Source organism: Scyliorhinus torazame, chromosome 14, assembly GCF_047496885.1.
Source record: "Scyliorhinus torazame isolate Kashiwa2021f chromosome 14, sScyTor2.1, whole genome shotgun sequence".
In the NCBI taxonomy this organism is placed as follows: Eukaryota; Metazoa; Chordata; class Chondrichthyes; order Carcharhiniformes; family Scyliorhinidae; genus Scyliorhinus; species Scyliorhinus torazame.
Window position 1 is genome coordinate 162,518,834 of NC_092720.1, and position 20,371 is coordinate 162,539,204.

A 20,371-nucleotide genomic window follows, 5' to 3' on the forward strand; every position below is an offset into this window, starting at 1 on the left:
TCCGGATTCAACACTCGGATTAACATGATATAACTTATTAAATCGGGATAACAAACGGTGCAGGGCTTCACACGCAAATTATTCACGTCCCTGCAAAAAAATAAATTGAGACATCAGCAGACAACAACACGATTATCAGGGAGCAAAGTCCAGGATAATAAGTGAAACTTGAGGCAGTCCTCAGGATAACATAATCTCCATTGAAACACGAAGGTAGTGGAAATCAGGAATGAGGCCAGATCAAAATCGGTGAACATTCCTCAGGATCTACAAAGGTCCCAATGATTGAAGCACAAACATCGTTGCATTCAGCAAGCTGTGTCACCAAATGCCGGGAGTCACCAACCTAGGCTCCATCTGTGGAGGATGACCCGGCGGGTCAGGCCATCCCCATCCCTCTCGACCGATACAGGGCAACACAGGACCAGAGGCAAATACAACCCTGGCCTCCATGACAAGTTTAAGTGTGTTCTGTTGCATTTGAACTGCCCAGCCTCCAGATCGAGATTTCCGAAACATGACATCTAATTCGTAAACTCAAGTGGGAACTTCGCCACTACCTCACCTTAAGAACCTGGTTCAACAGCACTCCTCTCTGGCCCCATCAAGATGGAACAAGACATGCAACGGGATGTCAACTGTATGTATGCAGGCTTCCACCAGATACAGTGCTCTCTCTGTTACAAGAACCTCCCATGTGCATCCAATGCCTCCAGAAAAATGCATCAAAGCTCCTGAAACTGGGCCTTGGTATACTGCACGGCAGAGCCGAGACTTTCGAACTGAACAACATTTTCGTTAGCAGCCGTCATCCGTCGATCCACAGCGCATGGTCAGCGCGGGAATCTCCTGAGCAGCAACTGCGCCACTAATGGCAGCTTGCACGAACCAGAGTGGATTTAAGCATTTTGACCCAGTTCTATAAGCCAAAGCATTGGTCAATAAATATCGAAACTTAAACAAGAAAAGAGAAAAAAGAAATGTGCACAATAGTGAAAAGCCCGGTTAAAATGCGACCAGAGCCGGAGCTCGCGCACTCACAGCAGAAATTCAGAGAGTCACAGAGAGGACATGAAAATAATTCAACTTTGAATCTGACACAAGACGGCTGGGAGCCCAAACCACCATGCTCCCCTGGTTTGGGATTTGAATGTTGCTGAGCTGGTAGGAGGGTGAGTATGGACATTAGCTGATCCTAACACTGACCTGGCGCAGGCAGGCACAGGGATATTTTGTCATTTTTGTAATTGGGTGGTTCCAATCAAAGTGTGGTAATGATAGGGTTAAATCAGCCTCTGCAGGTGAGATTTCAAAAACAGAGGACTCGCAGATGATTAATTGTGTTGACAGTACCTCTGGAGAGGTGCTCCGATGCAGAGTGTCAGGGTGATGCATGGGGTATTTTGATATTATGGCTCAGCAACTTTAAAGTCTCGGTGATACTAAATAAAATGGGACAGATGATCATCAGATCGTCCTGTTGATAGATATGGAAATTAAATAAAGCAGTTGACGAGGTGGCCAAGTGGTTAACACAATGGATTACTAATCCACTGTGCTCTCGTGGCTGGCTATTGGACTATTCGCTGTATTGCTTCTTCACATTCCAATATACTTCAGTGAAATCCTGTTCCTTGCTCCCAAGCAGTCCACTGCATCGTGGAGGACTTGGTTGGACTGGCCCTAAGGTGTCTGTTAAATGAATTGCAGCATCCAGAGACTAAGTCACGTGGGGTATTTTTTCATGTCCTGTCTGTGACTCTCTGTACTTATGTTAAAGCCCTTACCTTTTGTTTCTCATTCCCCATGCATCCTGTTTACAAATTATGCTAAATTTATGTTTGAAGGGTTGTGTAGATTTGTTGTTTGAAGGTTTGTACTCTCTCAGCAAATTTACGAATTGTTGTCATTCACAAGCCATGGTCTTCCATGAATCATCGGGTTTGTTCAAAGTCGTGAGAGATCCATTGAGGATAAACATAGATACATAGAAGATAGGAGCAGGAGGCTGTTGGGCCCTTCGAGCCTGCTCCGCCATTCATCATGATCATGGCTGATCATCCAACTCAATGGCCTAATCCTGCTTTCTCTCCATAGCCTTTGATCCCATTCTCCCCAAGTGCTTTATCTAGCCGCCTCTTAAATATATTCAAACTTTTAGCATCAACGACTTCCTGTGGTAATGAATTTCACAGGCTCACCACTCTTTGTGTGAAGAAATGTCTCCTTATATCTATCTGAAATGTCCGAAATATGCTGAAAGTGCTCCGCTGTCCTCCCGGGAATCTCCTGCCGGTACCGTTTAGGCAGGAGAGATTTTCCGTCATTCACGGATAAGATTAATTCCACTGTCGGAGATATTTTGTGAACATTTTCCAGATTGAACACAATACAGATTTCAGAAACAGAAAAGAACACGATGTCCAAGCGAGTTAACATTCTGACAGTAAATGTAAAACTAGCAATGAGTAACCACGATATGTTAGAGACAGACATTCAGTACGGCAATAACTGTTACTTGGACGCTTGATGCAGAGCAAGGTTGAATTCCTGCGCCCACTGAGGTTATTCATGGCTTCTCAACCTTGCCTCTCGCCTGTGGTGTGGTGATCCTCAGGTTAAATCACCACCAGTCAGCTCTCCCACCCACCCCCAAACGGGAAAGCAGCCTATGGTCATCTGTGGCTATGGCGACTTTACTTTGACTTTCTGTGCCATAGTTTCAATCTTAGGTACATCTGACTTGGACAGAACGAGGAGCAAAGTAAATATATTACCTCGCTGAGCTGTTAACGAGCTAAGATAAAGAAAAATATAATTGTTTATTATCCCTACCGTTGAGGGCTCTGGGGAAGCCAAACTCCAATTGTACATGAAGATTTTGGTAAGAATGTTTCATTATTTAAACCAATGCAAGAAGTAATGATAATGTCTGTTAAAATCACTGTATTTCTGACTTTGATGTGATGGTGTCCACACTATTTTGATTTTCTTGACGTTCTTGCCAGTAGAGGTCACCGAGATGGTGGTGTTATTGATGTCAGTCTGCTGAATTACTGCAGTTTGTCCTGGCCATCGAAAAGCAATTTGGAGGATAGGAAGAGGAATACGAAGGACAGTGGTGTTGAGTTTCTGAAATCTGAAATTCCCACCCCTATCGTCTCAATTTGTTTACATCGCTTTGCGTCCCTAAGACACAAATTAAAATCGAACAATTTGGTCAACTGAAGGAGGAAACCAGGCTGATAGAGTGGGCAGGTTGGCGGCGGATGGAATTTAAATCCCAGATATGTCACATAATTATTTTCGGCCAAAATAATGACCAAAGCAAATATACAAATTGAAAGAGGTCACAGGAACATCGAAACCTGGGGTCCATGGGTAAATGTCTTTGAAGGTAGCCTGTGAGGCTTTTGGGAAGATATAAACTCGTAAACTTAAATTAAACTAATTAATTAATTAGAGATGGCTGGTCAGGTGATGTGCTTGAGCTGCTTGATGTGGGAGCTGGCAGATCCCATTGCGAGCTGCAGCGACCACATCTGCAGTAAGTGTTGGCTGCTCGAAGAGCTCCGGCTCAGAGTTGATGAGCTGGAGTCTGAGCTTCAAACACTGAGGCACATCCGGGAGGGGGAGACTTACCTGGACATTGCGTTCCAGGAGGCAGTCACACCTGTCGGAGTAAGTAGTTTAAATCCTGCCAGTGGCCAGGGACAGCAAAGTGTGAATGCAAGTCAGGCAGGTAAAGGGAACCAGCAGTCAGGAACTTAGGAGCTTCAGTCCTTGACCCTGTCCAACAGGTTCGAGGCACTTGCTCCCTGTGTGGATGGCAAACAGGGCTACCGGAAGGATGAGTCAGCTGACCAAGGCACCATGGTTCAGCAGGCCATTCAAGGGGAGGGAGTAAATAGGCAAGTTGTAGTTGTAGGGGATTCTATTATCAGGGGGATAGATAGTATCCTTTGTGAGCGGGATAAAGAGTCCCACATGGTAAGTTGCCTGCGCGGTGCTAGGGTGCGGGATATCTCTGACCGGCTTGAAAGGATACTGGCGAGGGAGGGGGAGGATCCAGTTGTTGTGGTCCATGTCGGTACCAACAACATAGGCAAGTCTAGCAAAGAGGGCCTGTTTAGAGATTATGAAGAGCTAAGATTCAAATTTAAAAAAAGGTTCTCAAGGGTCATAATCTCCGGATTACTGCCCGAGCCACGTGCAAATTGGCATAGGGAGGCAAGAATAAGGGAAGTTAACACGTGGCAGAAAGAGTGTTGTGGGAAAGAGGGGTTCCTTTTCATGGGACACTGGCATCAGTTTTGGGACAGGGGGGACCTATACCGTTGGGATGGTCTCCACCTAAACCGAGCTGGGACCAGTGTTCTGGCGAAAAGAGTAAATAGGGTGGTCAATAGGACTTTAAACTAGAGATTGGGGGGGAAGGGAAAGTAGGTGAAGTAATCAGTGGGAGGTGAAGTAATCAGTGGGATGCGTAGCTGCTTAGGAATACAAAAAAGCACGAAAAGACAGAACTCATGAGAGGTTATAATAGTCCCCATCTCACAAAATATGACAGTGTATGGAAAGGCTCAGTAAACCAAGGTCCACCACACTAAGAAAACAAAAAGGGACGGTCAATAGAGAATTAAAGGTGCTATATTTAAATGTGCGCAGTGTACGGAACAAGGTAGATGAGTTTGTGGCCCAGATTGTGACTGGCAGGTATGATGTGGTAGGCATCACAGAGACGTGGTTGCAGGGGGTTCAGGACTGGCATTTAAACATCCAGGGATTCACAACCTATCGAAAAGACAGGGAGGTGGGCAGAGGGGGCGGGGTTGCCTTGTTAATTAGGAATGAAATTAAATCAATAGCACTAAACGACATAGGGTCAGATGATGTGGAGTCTGTGTGGGTAGAGTTGAGGAACCACAAAGGCAAAAAAAACATAATGGGAGTTATGTGCAGGCCTCCTAACAGTGGTCAGGACCGGGGGCACAAAATGCACCATGAAATAGAAAGGGCATGTCAGAAAGGCAAGGTCACAGTGATCATGGGGGACTTCAATATGCAGGTGGACTGGATAAATAATGTTGCCAGTGGACCCAAAGAAAGGGAATTCATTTAATGTTTACAGGAGGGCTTTTTGGGACAGCTTGCGATGGAGCTTACGAGGGAACAGGCCATTCTGGACTTAGTGTTATGTAATGAGCCAGACTTGATAAAAGATCTTAAAGTAAGGGAACACTTAGGAGGCAGTGATCATAATATGGTAGAATTCAATCTCCAATTTGAAAGAAAGAAGGTAGAATCAGATGTAAAGGTGTTCCAGTTAAATAAAGGTAACTACAGGGGCATGAGGGAGGAACTGACCAAAATCGACTGGGAGCGGAGCCTACTGGGAAAGACAGCAGAACAGCAATGGCAGGAGTTTCTGGGAGTAATTGAGGACACAGTACAGAGGTTCATCCCAAAGACAAGAAAGGTTATCAGAGGGGGGATTAGGCAGCCATGGCTGACAAAGGAAGTCAGGGAATGCATCAAAGCAAAAGAGAAAGCCTATAATGTGGCAAAGAGTAGTGGGAAGTCAGAAGATTGGGAAGGCTACAAAACAAACAGAGGATAACAAAGAGAGAAATAAGGAAAGAGAGGATCAAATATGAAGGTAGGCTAGCCAGTAACATTAGGAATGACAGTAAAAGTTTCTTTAAACACATTAAAAACAAACAGGAGGTAAAAGTTGACATTGGGCCGCTCCAAAATGACGCTGGTAATCTAGTGATGGGAGACAAGGAAATAGCTGGGGAACTAAATAAGTACTTTGCGTCAGTCTTCACAGTAGAAGACATGAGTACTATTCCAACAATTCAGGAGAGTCAGGGGGCAGAGTTGAATATGGTAGCCATCACAAAGGAGAAAGTGCTAGAGAAACTAAGAGGTCTAAAAATTGATAAATCTCCAGGCCCAGATGGGCTACATCCTAGAGTTCTAAAGGAGATAGCTGAAGAAATAGTGGAGGCGTTAGTTATGATCTTTCAAAAGTCACTGGAGTCAGGGAAAGTCTCAGAGGATTGGAAAATCGCTGTTGTAACCCCCCTGTTCAAGAAGGGAACAAGAAAAAAGATGGAAAATTATAGGCCAATTAGCCTAACCTCGGCTGTTGGCAAGATTCTAGAATCCATCGTTAAAGATGAAATTTCTAAATTTGTGGAAGTGCAGGGTCGGATTAGGACAAATCAGCATGGATTTAGTAAGGGTAGGTTGTGCCTGACAAACCTGTTAGAGTTCCTGAAGAGATAACAAATAGGTTAGACCAAGGAGAGCCAATGGATGTTATCTATCTTGACTTCCAAAAGGCCTTTGATAAGGCGCCTCACAGGAGACTGCTGAGTAAAATAAGGGCCCATGGTATTTGAGGCAAGGTACTAACATGGATTGATGATTGGCTGTCAGGCAGAAGGCAGAGAGTTGGGATAAAAGGTTCTTGATTTCTCGAGGAATTAAGGGCTATAGAGAGAGAGTGGGTAAATGGAGTTGAAATCAGCCATGATTGAATGGTTGAGTGGACTCGATGGGCTGAATGGCCTTACTTCCGCTCCTATGACTTATGGTCTTATTAGATGACTGACTTTCTAAACGGAGGTGGACGGACAGCAAAAGTTAGGAAGATATAGTAAACTTATCTAACACACCGATTAGGCTCCAGTCTACTCTCAAATTCTGAATACAACATTGATGATAGAAAGAAAATGTTCACACAAAGCTATTGACCATGGTTTGCCGCCGAACTGGCTTATAGTGAGGAAGAGTTTCATGTCCTCAGTCTCTCTCTCCTGTTGTATCTTGGTCCAGTTACAAGACTGGGTATTAGTCTGGATGGAATGAGTGACCGGGACATTTTCTGGGTATTGTCATGTTCTACGAGTTACAACGCACAATCTTGAAATGCCTTCACAACTATTGAACCTTTGATTGGCCTCGTCCCGTTGTACCGGACTTCGCAATGCCGGCGGAAACGCATTCCCGGGGGGAAGGTTCCGCTGGCGACTCTCACCTAGTTTCGCCCATTTCCCAAAGCGGCTGTGGCCGCTGCCTTGTGTGAACACTCATTTCGACTCACACGTTAAATAGTGGAGAAGGCGAAGACCAGCACAGGATGAGAACTCCAACGAATGCGGGGAGACTCCCTGTCAGAGGTGTTATCATTGCATTTCATCCCGAAAAATAGAGGAGGATTGTCAAGGTAACGATGAGGGAAGATTTGCTGAAATCTTTGGTCAAAAAATAGAAAGGCAACTTATTATTGAAATAGGGAGAGACTTAGAGGTGCTCAGATACAGAGTTATCTGGGTGCCGCCGTGCATGAGTCGTAGAAAACGAGTATGCAGGTGCAGCAAGTAATAAGGAAAACAAATGAAATGAAAAATGAAATGAAATGAAAAATGAAATTCGCTTATTGTCCCAAGTAGGCTTCAATGAAGTTACTGTGAAAAGCCACATTCCGGCGCCTATTCAAGGAGGCTGTTACAGGATTTGAACCATGCTGCTGGCCTGCCTTGGTCTTCTTTCAAAGCCAACGATTTAGCCCTGTGCTCAGCAGCCCCTGTTGGCATTTATAGGAAAAGGAATTGAATATAAAGGTAAGGAAGTGTTGCTGCAACTATATAAGGCATTGGTATGACCGGACCTGGAGTATTGTGCACAGTTTTGGTCGCCTTATTTGAGGGAAGATGCAGTGGCATTGGAGGCAGTTCAGAGGAGGGTCACTAGATTGATTCCATAGATTAGGGCTTTGTCGTATGAGGAGAGATTGAACAGTTTAGGGGTGCACTCTGAAGAGTTTAGAAAAATTAGATCACATATAATTGAGGTGTGCAAGATGTTAAAAGGTGTGGGTAAAGCAGACGTGGAGCTAATGCTTCCTCTTGTTGGGCATTCTAAAATGAGAGGTCATAATTCTTAGAATAAGAGATGGCAAATTTAAAACAGCTTTGAGGAGAAACTACTTAAGACCATAAGACCATAAGACGTAGAGAAGAATTAAGCCACTTGGCCCATCGAGTCTGCTCCACCATTAAATCATGGCTGATATTTTCTCATCCCCATTCTCCTGCCTTCTTCCCATAATCCCTGATCCCCTTCAGGGTTACTTAAGGGTTCTCCCAAAGGGTTGTTAATTTGTAGAATTCGCAATCCCAGAGTGTGGTGGATGCAGGGACAGTGAGTAAATATTCAAGGAGGAGTTGACAGATTTGTAATTGGGGATGGGTTGAAGGGTTATGGAGAATGTGGGTGGGACGGTGGAGATAAGGCCAGTGTCATGTGAGAGTACCTTTAAGATATGATGTTTAAGCAATGTACCTTTAAGAAAACAGTGACGTCAGAGAGTGGGTGGAGCTGAGGTCAGCTCAGCCATTTTGCAGCTTTGCAGTTTGGAGGAAAAGAGTTGGGTGTGTGTCTTGTTTTGCAGTGAGCTGGATCTCTGCCATGAAAGACTATCTCTGGATCATTTGGGTGATTTAAACTTATAATAGTGAAGCCTTTAACCTGATGTGATTTTGTTTAAAGGTGTTAAGTCTCTTGGAAGTTTGAAGGAACATTCCAAGGAATTATTTACCGCTGCAATATTTTCTGTAGTAAATATCTTTGAAGTAAGGGGTGTTAAGAGATCCAATGTTTATTTAAGATGTTAAGTTGAGTTCATGGAATAAACAGTGTTTTGTGTTTAAAAACCCACGTATCCATAATTGTAATCCACACCTAGGGAAAAAGCCGTGTGCTAGGAAAAGCAACAAATACATTAAAGGGTTGGTTGAACTCCATGATACATTTTGGGGTTCTGAAAAAGCATCGGCCACAACAATTGGGGGTTCGAGGGGGATAAAATTCTATCTATTGGATTGGCTTTTGTGAACTTAAAGACAGTGAAGGATTGTTGTTTTTCCTGTGTGGTATTTTAGTTTAAGTGGGGAGAGTGTTGCGAACAATTGCTCTTTCAGAGGCTCAGACATTTTTGGGTGTGGAGAAGGTCACACGTAGTACTTTACGGACAGAAACGAAAAGCAGACTGTTAAATTTGGCAAGAACATTGCAGTTAACATTACCTGACAAAATGGGAAAAGGTGAGGTAATTATGGTGGTGGTTAAGCGTTTAAAGTTTCCTGAGACAGAGTTTGACTCATTGGAAATGGCAAAAATTCAGTTGCAAATTAAACAAATGGAACATGGGAAAGAATTAAAGCGGCTGGCAAACGATAGTGAGAGAGAGGAAAAAGAAAGAGAAAGAGAGAGAGAGGAAAAAGAAAGAGAAAGGGGAGAGAGGAAAAATATAGAGAAAAAGAGAGAGAGGAAAAAGAAAGAGAAAGAGAGAGAGAGAGGAAAAATCAAATGAGGGAGAAGAAAGGAGAAAAGAAAGAATAGCCCGAGCAGAACAAAAAGAAAAAAGGGAGATACAGATCAGGGAAAAAGATAAAGAGAGGGAGTTTGAACTTCAGAAAATGGCCACGAAACATGACAATCAGTTAAAATTGGCAGACGTAAAGGGAACCGTACAGTTGGATGATAGTGATGGGGATAGTGAGAAAGGGCATCATAGTCAAAGGCTTGGTGGAAATATATTTAAATATGTCCAAGCTTGCCAAGGTTTGACGAAAAGGAAGTGGAAGCCATTTTCATTTCAAGGTAGCTAAACAAATGAAATGGTCACAGGATATGTGGGTGTTACTGATTCAAACAAAGCTGCTAGGTAGAGATAGTGAAGTGTTTGCATCACTACCGGTGGAGGTATCTGGAACGTATGAGGACGTGAAGAAAATCCATATTGAGTGCATATGAGCTAGTGCCTGAAGCTTACAGACAAAGGTTTAGAAATTTAAGGAAAGAATTTGGTCAAACATACATAGAGTTTGAAAGGCTCAAACAGAGTAATTTTGATAGGTGGATAAGGGCTTTGAAAATAGACCAAACGTATGAAGCTCTCAGAGAAATTATACTTTTGGAGGAGTTTAAAAATTGAATTCCTGATGTAGTGAGAACTCATGTGGAAGAACAGAGGGTTAAAACTGCTTGATTAGCAGCGGAAATGGCAGTTGATTATGAATTAGTTCATATATCAAAGATTGGTTTCAGACATCAGCTTCAGCCGGTGAGGAATAGAAATTGGGGACATGAGAAATACTCAAGTGGTAAAGGTAAAGGTGATCTGATGGGAGACAATAAAGAGAGTGTACCTGAGATTAAAAAAGAAATCCAGGAGGGTGGAAAAGAAATGAAAAGTTTCAGATGTTCTCACTGTCATAAACTAGGCCATATAAAGTCACAGTGTTGGTGGTTGAAGAAAAGCACTGGGAAGGCTGATGTGGTAAAACAGGATAAGACAGTAGGATTTGTTAGAGTGGTAAAGGAAAGCCCAAGGGAAGCGAGGGAGGTGCAAACGATTATACAGCCTGTTCAATAAGTAATTGTTAAGAAGGTGCCAGATGTCTTTAAAGAATTTACTTGTGTGGGTAAAGTTTACTCATGTGTATCAGGAGGAGCAGTTAAAGAATTCACAATTTTAAGAGATACAGGGGCTAGTCAATCTTTAATGGTAAGAGATGAGGAATTATGTAGTTTCGGAAGAATGTTGCCAGAGAAGGTGGTGATATGTGGAATTCAGGGTGAGAGGAGTAGCATTCCATTATATAAGGTAAGGTTGGAAAGTCCAGTGAAGAGTGGTGAAGTGGTAGTAGGAGTAATAGATAAACTATCTTGTCCAGGAATACAGTTTATCTGGGGTAATGATATAGCTGGATCGCAGGTGGGAGTGATGCCTATTGTAGTTGATAAGCCAGTGGAAAATCAGTCAACTGAAGTGTTGAAGGAAGAGGATACTGGGATCTTTCTGGATTGTGTAGCAACACGGTCGCAAAGTCACATGTTAAGACAAGAGGAGAAATCAAAGAATGAAGATGAAGTTGAAGAGCAATTATCAGAAACGATTTTTGATCAGATGGTTGAAAAAGAACAAGAACAGGTGGAGGATGAGGAGGATATTTTAAGTTGGCGGAGTTACAACAGAAAGATGTAGAAATAAAATGGATATATCAGAAAGCGTATACGGAAGAGGAATCTGAGAGTATACCAGAGTGTTATTACCATAAAATGTATTTCTTGATGAGAAAATGGAGACCTGTACATATGCAGGTGGATGAAAAGTGGGCAGAAGTTCATCAAGTAGTATTGCCGGTAGGGTATAGAAAGGAGGTGTTGCGAGTTGCACATGAGATACCAGTGGGAGGTCATTTGGGAATAAGGAAAACTCAAGCTAAAATCCAGAAACATTTTTATTGGCCTGAACTACATAAAGATGTAGTTAAATGTTGTCAATCATGTCACACATGGCAAGTGATAGGGAAACCTCAAACAGTGATAAAACCAGCGCGCTTAATACCCATTCCAGCATTTGAGGAACCTTTTACAAGGGTCCTAATCGATTGTGTAGGACCGCTTCCTAAAACAAAAAGTGGGAATCAGTATCTTTTGACTGTAATGGATGTGTCTACTAGGTTTCCAGAGGCCATTCCAGTACGTAATATTACAGTTAAAAGGATTGTGGAGGAGTTACTTAAATTCTTTACTAGATATGGACTCCCCACAGAAATTCAATCAGAAGAAGGATCAAATTTTACTTCAAACTTATTCAAAGAAGTTATGGATAGCTCAGGAATAAAACAATTTAAATCAACTGCGTACCATCCAGAATCGCAGGGAGCGTTAGAAAGGTGGCATCAGACATTAAAGACAATGTTGAGGGCGTATTGTCAAGATTATCCAGAGGATTGGGATAAAGGAATCCCATTCGTATTGTTTGCAATTCGGGATGCACCTAATGAGTCTACCAAATTTAGTATTTTTGAACTAATTTTTGGTCATGAGGTAAAAGGACCACTTAAATTATTAAGGAAAATTTGGTGGGTGGGAAATCGGAATTTACACAATTGGATTACGTGTCAACTTTTAGGGAACGATTAAATAGAGCAGGTAAATTGGCTAGACAACATTTGAAAGTTGCACAAAATGTGATGAAATGGGTAGCGGACAAGAAATCCAAAGTTCGTAGTTTTGCCAGTAGGGATAAAGTTTTAGTGTTGTGACCAGTGGAAGGGGAGCCTTTAAAAGCTAGGTTTGTGGACCGTATCTTGGAAGTTTGAAGGAATATTTTGTGGAATTATTTACTGTTGCAATATTTTCTGAGTTATCTTTGAAGGGGTGTTAAGAGATCCAATGTTTATTTAAGATGTTAACTTGAGTTCATGGAATAAACATTGTTTTGTGTTTAAAAACCCACGTGTCCATAATTGTAATCCCACACCTAGGGAAAAAGCCGTGTGCGAGGAAAAGGAACAAATACATTAAAGGGAGAGGTTGATTGAACTCCATGATACATTTTGGGGTTCTGAAAACGCATCGCCCATAACACCAGAAAGGGATCTGCCATGATGGATTTCAGCTCAGGAGTCTAAATTGCCTACTCCTGGTCCTAGGTCATGTGTTCGAGGGAGGAGATGTTCTGGCTGACTTTGTAATCCAGCTCTTGGACTGTAGCATTGTAGGTTGCCGATGGGGAAATTATCAGTCATGATAGAATGGCGGAGCAGATTCGATGGGCCCAATGGCCTAATTCTGCTCCTATATCTTATGAACTTATGAACTGATGAAATAGTCCCAGAAATGCAGGAATTCTGTTGCATGGAGACTAAAGACCCTCAGCAGAGTAGGTTGGGTGAACTTCAATAACGAGGAGCAACCCTCACGCTAAGATTAGCAACAAACCAGGGAATGGAGACAGGTTTATTGAAGAACATGTCTGAAAAAAAAACACCGGGCGGATGAATACGTTCGTGGCCTGCTGATGCTGCAGCACAGGACTCAATTCATGTTAAACAGTTGAAGAGTCTGTACTGACAGAACGAGAAGATTCCACAAGCAACAGATTGAAGTGTTTCTGCCACATGATTGCAGAGAGTGTAAGGAGGAGGCTCCATAAAAATCCCCAACCTCAAAGATGGGAGAGGCTAGCAGATTCGAAGACAAGCAGATTTGGAACCATTTTCAGCCGGAAGTGGCGAGTGGATGGTCAATCACATGACCGCACTGGGAGAAGCTGAACATTTCAGTCCTGTTTCTTCTTTTGGTCTAATCTGTCATTTCCGCCCGCTGAGTAAAGCTGCCAACGTGTCCATCGACAAAATGAAAAGAACATTACAGAGAGCAGAGACAAGCCCAGTCTGTGTGAATATACATATAGTAAACACTTCGAGTCTGGAATCAGAGCATTTCCAAACGAGCCGTCTGATCCTGAGGAACTCTATAGAAATGAGGAAGAGGTTGCAGTTCTTAGTTTTTTCAGCTGGGGACTCTGCCCCTCAGTGCTCGCCCCGGAAAGGACATGGGAAGTAGGTGAAGTATATATCCCAGCGATACGCAATTGTTGATATTTCTGATCTCTCAACTGGTACCTTCAGTTTAATTTTAAAGAAAAATTGTTGATTGGATAAAAGGCTGAATATATTTTTATAAACCAGGTGACCCCATAAATCTCGGGAAGCTTTGACTTTCACTCAGCGGGTAGAGGGGGTGCTTTGAGCTGATTCAAATAGAGCAGACAGCTGGAGAATTGAGTGGTTTGGGGGATTCTGTAATTGGCCACAGGACCAGGTATTACAGAAGGGGGAATTTACAGTTGCTGCCCCGGTGACTATTACCTGCCGCGGAGTGTGAGACTTCAGTCCCCTTCCCCCACATTCACTGTCCAGTCTCCCAGACGAACGATGGGGAAATTGAACGATACTGGAGATGTCTGTGGAACCGGACCCCAGACAAGAGTCACGTTTTCATTACATGACAGGAGGGAAATGAGAGTAAAATGTTTCAAACAAATGTATTTCGATGGATTAACATTGCAGCTGTCCAAGCGAGGAACGTGAGAAGATGGATTAAGCAACTGTGACAGGGGGTGAAATGTTTCATTGTCATTGACTGGGGTCAGTCACTGTCTCAGTTCGTAATTGGATGAACAAACTTTGAATTTATCTGCATCCCCAATCCAACAACCCCGTGCACTGCGGGAGTGCTGCACTGTAGTCCTCAGACAACTTTTCATTACATGACAGAAGGGAAATGAGAGTCAAATAGTTTCAAATAGGTTTATGCAAGTGGCTGAACACTGCAACTTTCATAGAGATGTGGGTTGTGAGGAGATGGATTAAGTAGATGTGACAAGGAGTGAAACGATTCATTGCCAGTTACTGGGGGTGTCAGAGTCTGCCTCAGTTCAGAATTGTTTAAACAAACTGAATTTATCTGCATCTCCAATACAGCAAATCCCTGCACTGCGGAAGTGTTGCATAGTTGGGGGTGTCTGTTTGGAAGCAACATTAAACGGGGACCCTGTCTATCTGTCCATGGAGCTGGAGAAACCGAGTATATCATTTGAACAGTTGGGGAAAATTGCCGGTATCGGGGACCAACAGGATCCGCTCAACCAACAGAGACACAGACTCTCCACTCTGACAAATGTCATTGGCTGTGGTACTTTACTGTGAGCTGATTGTTTGCAGCACTCTGTGAAACAATGTATGCGCTTCAAAAACTAGCCATTCTAGTGAGACACTTTGTACGCTTCTCCTGACTTCGATTTAACTTTCAGAACAGTATTTCCTCTCTATTTGATCCACGTGGTGGCCGTTCAGAAAGAAACCTATTTGGCTGCACTCCAAGGCGTATATTTTTTATTCACTTACTGGATGTGTCACTAGCTAGGCCAGAATTTAATGCCGATCCCGAGCTGGCGAACTGTCTTCTTGAACTGCAGCAGCCCCTGTCGGGTAGGTACACCCAGAATGCTGTTAGGGAGGATGTTCCAGTATTTTGACCATGCGACAGTGAAGGAACAGCGATATATTTCCAAGACAGGGTGGTGAGTGAATTGGAGAAGACGCTCCAGGTGCTAGTGTTCCCAGGAAGCTGCTGTCCTTGCCCTTCTGGGCAGCAGTGGTTGGGGCTTTGAAGGCGCTGCCTCAGGAGACTTGGTGAATTCTGCAGTCAAAATGGTCGATGGGACAGAGGGCTGCTACTGTTAATCGGTAGGGAAAGGAGTGAAGGAGCCCAGAAAGGTGGGAGGAGAGACGTCTGGGTTTTATTAAGCATAGAAGATTTAAAGTTTAATTTCAGAATCAGTATTTGACAAGGGAACAGTGACAGATTCAGCTTAATATTTTCTAATTCATATCACAGAATCATATAAAAATACAGTGAGAAAAGGCCCCCTCGGCCCGTCGAGTCTGCATCGCCGCAAGATAAGCACCTGACCTGTTTTCAGGTGGGTCCTGTTTTCCACTTGGGTTTGATTGAAAGTCACGGGGAGTGGCAATTTTGATTGGTAAGAAAACGGGGTTTGTGAGCGCAAAGGAAGTGAGGAACCTGGGTGGGAGATATGTGATTGTGAATTGGGATGATGTAGGTTTCAGGAGGGAGTTTCTGGCAACAATCCCGACTTAGTCACGCACTTGTTGATTGTGGGAGGAGATTTTAATTATGTCCTAAAGCTGAGGGTAGGTAGATCGAGCACTAGGTCAATGGGTAGGGTACAAAGTAGTTGGGTGGGTTTATGGAGAAGATGGGTATGGTGGACCCGTGGCACTTCAAGAACCCGGGGGAAGGGAGTATTCCTTTTTTTCGTATTTGTCCAGGGTATATTCCAGAACTGACGTTTTTGTGGCGAGACGGGAGATTTTGGTGGCATGGAGGGGGCAAAGTGCGCGGGGATAATAATCTTAGACCGTGCTCCCATTGGCTGGAGATTCGGCTCAGATTGGGACGGGAGCAGAGGCTTGGAATGAGGCTCGATTCGGGGTTGTTGGCTGATAGAGGGTTTTGTAACAAAGTGCGGGCTATGATTCAAGATTATGGAGAATTGAATCAAAATTTGGAGGTCTCAGTGGCCACTTTTTGGGAAGTGCTAAAAGCGGTGGTCCGAGGGGAGATTATCTTGTTCAAGACTCATGCGGATCCTAAATGACCCTCTTATGGACTCTTATGGATTGACCTCATTAACACTACAGCTCATGAACACTACACCCCATATGCTTCATCCAATGCCAGTGCTTATGTAGTTACATTGTATACCTTGTGTTGCCCTATTATGTATTTTCTTTTATTCCCTTTTCTTCTCATGTACTTAATGATCTGTTGAGCTGCTTGCAGAAAAATACTTTTCACTGTACCTCGGTACACGTGACAATAAACAAATCCAATCCAATCCAATAGGAAAAGGAGGGAGGAATATGGACGGCTATTGAACAAGATAGTGGACGTAGGTAGGGAGTACTCGACGGTGCCCAACGCGGAGGGATTGACAAGAAGGAAAAAATTACAGGGACAATCTGATAGGCTGAAAATGGGGAGGGCTGTAGGACAGATGCGTAGAGCAAGCGGGGTGCAGTATAAATATGGAGAGAAGGTGAGTCGAATGTTAACGCATCAGCTGCGGAGGCAGACCGCGTCCAGGGAAATATTGAAGATACGGACTGGGGCAAGGGATGTGGTGTCGGAGCCGGCGAAGATAAATGAGGCATTTAGGGATTATTCTTAGGATCTATACAGGGCGGACCCGGAGCATGAAGAGGAGTACATGGGACGGTCCTGAGATGAACTCGAGTTTCCACAGCTGGAGGAACAGAAGAGGCAGGTGCTCGAGGAGCTCCTGGACTCAGGGAGATATTAGATAGTATAAGGGGTATGAAGTCGGGGAAGGCCCAGGGCCCGATAGCTACTCAGCGGAATTTTATGAGTATTCAACGGACCTGGCACCATATCTCTTATCTCTGGGGGGCATTTAATGAGGCATTGGAGAAAGGGGAGCTGCCAGAAATGATGACGTTAATACCAAAAATGGGCTCGGCCCCATTGGAATGTGGGTCACATAGGTCCATATCGCTGTTAAATACAGACATGAATGTGCTGGTTACATTGGTGGCGGAATGATGGAAGGTTGTGTCCTGGGGGTGGTTGCCGAGGACCAAAAAGATTCTGTGAAAGGCAGTCAGCTTTCTAATAATATAAGGAGGTTGTTCAATGTGGTTATGACCCTGCCGGGAGCTCAGGTACTGGAAGTAGTGGTGCCCATGGACGCGGAGAAGGCATTCAACTGGGTCGAGTGGTAGTACCTGTTTGAGGTCCGGGGAAGGTTTGGGTTTCGGACGAGGTTTGTGGCATGGGTGCACATGTTATATATGGCTCTAAGACGAGCGTATGGACCAATGATATGGGTTCAAAGAACGTTGAGCTACACAGGGGAACAAGCAGGAGTGCCTGCAGACGCTGCTGCTGTTTGTGCTTGCTGCAGAGCCTCTGGCAATGGTTCTCCCAGGCAGAGTGGCAAGGGATTATGAGGGGATGAAGGGAGCATTGAGTGTCGCTCAATGACGACAACCTACTATTGTATGTTTTAGACCCGCCAGGGAGCATGGAGAGGAACATGGCCCTGTTGGGGAAATTCGGGACATTCTCAGGATATACGTTAAATGTAGGGAAAAGTGAAGTGTTCCCGGTGAATGAGTTGAGTCAGCGAGCCAATTTAGGGGGGAATGCCATTTAAGGTGTCCTTATGCTGATTGGATATGTTAATGAAGGAAGCGTGCACATGTTATAATTGGGCAACTGCACAGATGTAATATGCATGGGTTAACCTTGATCAATAGTCATGATTAGACAAAGATAACCAATGACAAAGATGGTATATGCCAATTTCTTGTAACCAAATCTGAATTATATCTGTCGGTACGTTCTTGAACCAGTGCTCTCTGGCGTGCTATTTGGACCATCATTGGCCCAGTTATAGCTACAATAAATGCCTTGTTCATAACTGTAAGAGGCTTCATCTGGTCTCTCGTGAGCATGAGGATGAAGTACATTATAGTTGAATAGCAGTATAATTCCCCCTCAACAAACATCAATTTAACAAGTCTGTTATTTGTTGGTGTATGAATCGTCAAGTTTAAATTAAGAAATAGGATTGATCGGCTACTCTTCCATCTTTTGCTGACACAGTGCAATTAAATTCTGAACTGGACATTCACACAACTATGGATATTTTATCAAGTCCAATTTCGCAATTAACTATATTTATTAACCACAACATTAATTGCACCCACATTAGCCATCAACTCCTAATGTATCAGTTTTGAAAACGATTACCCCATCTCCAACATTTTTTAACAAACATTTTATTCAGGCATTTATGATTTTATAACAACAAAAGGTACAAATACAAATGTAAACATAATTCAGTGCGTAACTGAGTTCTCCCAGTGAGCCAGAGAAGACAGAGCCAGGAGTGAGTCACAGCTAAGAGTGAGTTTGGGAATTTGAATCTAGGTGGGAATTGAATTAAATCAGTAAGGCAGCTCCTTTTAAATTTCAGGAGTTTAAATTAATTTAAATTAAGCTAGTATTGTGCAGTGTGGGTTAACAAGGGCTGCCCCACCCACTCACATAACTGGTTGGCAGTTAAGTGTCAGTCACTTAAATCTACCTTGATCTAAAAGCAGGTGGGGGAGGGGAGTCAATTCAGGACAGTTTAAAAAGAGCAACTTGTAAACTCACTCCCAGTGAGCCAGAGAAGACAGAGCCAGGAGTGAGACACAGCTCAGAGTGAGTTTGGGAATTTGAATCTAGGTGTGAGTTCCAAGCTGGGTGGGGAGGAAGTGCTTTTTATCCCTGGTAAGTGGCTGGTAAGTAGTGTTTCTGTTTTTCTGTTTCTTTTAATTGGTATATTTATTCATTTTTTCATTCTTGTTTTTTTTGTTGAAATTGTAGTTGTTGAAGTTAACCGAAGGTTTAAGACATGGCAGGAGATCTCAGACCCATGCCATGCTCCTCGTGTGCGATGTGGGAGCTCAGGGACACGTCCACTGTCCCTGGCTCCTTCAAGTGCAAGAAGTGTGTCCAGTTGCAGCTCCTGTTAGACCGCTTGACGGCTCTGGAGCTGCGGATGGACTCACTTTAGAGCATCCGCGATGCTGAGGGTCGTGGATAGCACATTTAGCGAGTTGGTCACACCGCAGGTGAAAGGTACTGAGGGAGATAGAAAATGGGTGACCAAAAGACAGAGCAAGAGTAGGAAGGCAGTGCAGGTGTCCTCTGCGGTCATCTCCCTGCAAAACAGATATACCGCTTTGGATACTGTTGAGGGAGATGGCTCACCAGGGGAAGGCAGCAGCAGCCAGGTTCATGGCACCGTGGCTGGCTCTGCTGCGCAGCTGGGCAGGAAGAAGAATGGCAGGGCTATAGTGATAGGGGACTCAATTGTAAGGGGAATAGACAGGTGGTTCTGCGGACGCAATCGAGACTCCAGGATGGTATGCTGCCTCCCTGGTGCAAGGGTCAAGGATGTCTCGGAGCGGCAGCAGGACATTCTGGAGGGGGAGGGTGAACAGCCAGCTGTCGTGGTGCACATAGGCACCAATGATATAGGTAAAAAACGGGATGAGGTCCTACAAGCTGAATTTAGGGAGCTAGGAGTTAAACTAAAAAGTAGGACCTCAAAGGTAGTAATCTCAGGATTGCTACCAGTGCCACGAGCTAGTCAGAGTGGGAATGTCAGGATAGAGAGGATGAATGTGTGGCTCGAGAGATGGTGCAAGAGGTAGGGATTCAAATTCCTGGGACATTGGAACCGGTTCTGGGGGAGGTGGGACCAGTACAAACCGGATGGTCTGCACCTGGGCAGGACTGGAACCGATGTCCTGGGGGGGTGTTTGCTAGAGCTGTTGGGGAGAGTTTAAACTAATGTGGCAAGGGGATGGGAACTGATGCAGGAAGTTGGAAGGTAGTAAAACAGGGACAGAAATAAAAGGCAGTAAGGGGGAAAGTGTAAGGCAGAGAAGCCAGAGTCAAAAATCAAAAAGGGCGACAGTACAAGGTACAGTGACTGAGGGGAGCTCAGTGAATAGGACCAGGAATACTAAAAGAAATAAAACGGGAAGTGAAAACATTAATGGTAAGCGACGCGGCAGGTTGTTACATGAAGATATGGGTTCAACGACAAGGAAAATTAGGAGAAAGGTTAAGAGGAAATATAACTTAGGAGAGGTTACTGATCGAGGTGTTAAGATTCAGAACAGAGGTAAAAAAAAGCCAACATAAGTGTACTTTACCTGAATGCTCGTAGTATTCGGAATAAGGTAAATGAGTTGATGGCGCAAATCATCGCGAATGACTATGATTTAGTGGCCATTACTGAAACATGATTAAAGAATGGTCACGACTGGGAGTTAAATATCCGAGGGTATCAAACTTTTCGGAAGGACAGAGTGGATGGTAAGGGAGGTGGTGT

The 20,371-nt window shown here is 43.9% G+C and overlaps 1 long non-coding RNA gene across 3 annotated transcripts in view; it reads left to right on the forward strand.

The window, feature by feature from the left end:
* The first annotated feature begins 2,570 nt into the window (after window positions 1-2,570).
* The window catches only part of LOC140389226 (uncharacterized), a 51,805-nt gene continuing 34,004 nt past the window's right edge, over window positions 2,571-20,371 (forward strand). The window contains exons 1-2 of one of the 3 annotated variants that reach the window (XR_011934301.1): window positions 2,571-2,884; window positions 7,461-7,634. This is a non-coding gene — a long non-coding RNA (uncharacterized lncRNA). Of the gene's footprint in view, window positions 2,885-7,163; window positions 7,238-7,460; window positions 7,635-20,371 lie in introns of those variants that run through there. The other 2 variants (XR_011934300.1, XR_011934302.1) reach the window with 2 other exon arrangements.